This window comes from Echinops telfairi, unplaced genomic scaffold, assembly GCF_000313985.2.
Source record: "Echinops telfairi isolate 266 unplaced genomic scaffold, ASM31398v2 ScPeMD7_25;HRSCAF=90, whole genome shotgun sequence".
Lineage (NCBI taxonomy): Eukaryota > Metazoa > Chordata > Mammalia > Afrosoricida > Tenrecidae > Echinops > Echinops telfairi.
Window position 1 is genome coordinate 3,183,265 of NW_022103922.1, and position 1,694 is coordinate 3,184,958.

The following is a 1,694-nucleotide window of genomic DNA, read 5'->3' on the forward strand; positions in this document are numbered from 1 at the left end:
TAGCTTTGGGGAGATGGTTGTTCTTGGAGGTAGCCCGGCACAGCACACGTGTCTCCCCCCAGTTCCCGGCTCTCCTCTGGCCCCTCTGTTGCTGGGGATGAGCAGGGCCATCACTGGCCCCGGCTGACTGCGTGCAGACCTCAGAGCAGGCCAACATCCCACGAGAGAGGTCCTGTTCCGATTAATGGGAAGTCTATCCGAACACCAAGCACCCTTCTTGTTGTGAGGTCACTTGGGGGCGGGGGGATACTCTCTTCAGTCAACGTTTTATAAGGTCCAACGATTATCCCGACTCTCTCTCTCATACTAAGGACTAGGCATCTTGGTGGGAAACTTCTGTTACATTTCATCCTTATTCTGCCCAGGGATCAACGCACCGTCAGGTTATGGTTACTATGCTAAACCAGTGTCTCTGACGGTGTTGCCGGGAAGCCAGTCCCTGGGGAAAGACATCAAGCTTGGTAAAGGAGGGGGGCACTGAAGGAAGGGAGACCTCTGAGGAGATGGGGTGACCGTGTGGCTGCAACAGCGGGCTCCGGGGAGGGTGGCGCAGGACCGGGCACTGCCTCCTTCTGTTGTGCATGGGGTCACGGTGTGCGGTGCCCGCGGTGGCTGGGAGCGGCGCTGGCAAGAACAGCAAAGGCACCGTGGTCGGCGATGTGGCCAACAGACTGGAATGGGCCCTTCTCTGTATCCATTCCCACACATACACTCATCCACACGTGTGTTGACACGGACGCAGATACACACACACACACACACACACACACACTGTACTCACGCATGTCAACATAGACCCCTCCCACAGGCACCATACACGATACAGGTGCACTCACACAAGCACCTGTATGCACTCAAGCATAAACTCACATGCAGGCTCACACACACACTTGTACATTGGCTCTTATACAAACACACGCACATTTGCATACAGACTCAATCACACACACATTCATGCGTGTGTGTGTGCGCGCGCGCGCGCGCGCGTAAACGCGCTCACAGGCTCACACTGCTTCTGCTGCCCTTGGCCCACCTGCCCCGTAGCTGTGACCCTCAGGACAGAGGCGAACTGCCCCATGGGGTCTCGGAAGCTGTCATCTTTCTCAGGAGGGGCAGCTGCTGGCTTTGAGCCACGGACCTTCCCGGCCCCTCCTCCGACTAAGTGCTGGCAGCAGGAGCCCATCCCAGTCCTGCTGGCCAGCAGAGGGAGGTGGGACTCCAGCCCCTCCTTTCTAAGTGATCAGGTGACTGCGAAAGTTTCTGCCACACCTCAGCGCCCACAGCCCTTCCCTGCTGACACTTGCCCCCAGTGACCATGGCAGGTGGCCAGCTGCTGGGCCCTGCTTTTGTAAGGCCTCCTCACCCAGCGCATTGAGCGCTTTCCTTGTCCCCAGCGCCGACGCTGTACACTCGGGGGCAATGCCAGGAAAATACACAACAGGAAGTAACCACTAACTGCTCGGGAGGGCTGGACAGGCGGAAACAGCTGTGCCGCAGCCAGGGGGCCAGCTGGGGTGTGTGTGTGTGAGGCGCATCAGCGGGCACTGTGCGCATCAGAGCCCCAGCTCCCCCAGGGGGGCTTCCTGAGAACTCACAGCCCTAGCCTTACCGAGCACAGGTCCCCTCTGCACGCCACAGCCAGAGGAGGCCAGGCCAAGTGGAGGACAAACATCTCCCTCAGAGCCTCCCCCCGG

At 59.1% G+C, this 1,694-nt stretch overlaps 1 protein-coding gene across 2 annotated transcripts in view; it reads right to left on the reverse strand.

The window, feature by feature from the left end:
* Positions 1 to 1,694, reverse strand: part of PIP5K1B (phosphatidylinositol-4-phosphate 5-kinase type 1 beta) — a 63,368-nt gene that overhangs the window by 37,804 nt on the left and 23,870 nt on the right. The window lies entirely within an intron of this gene.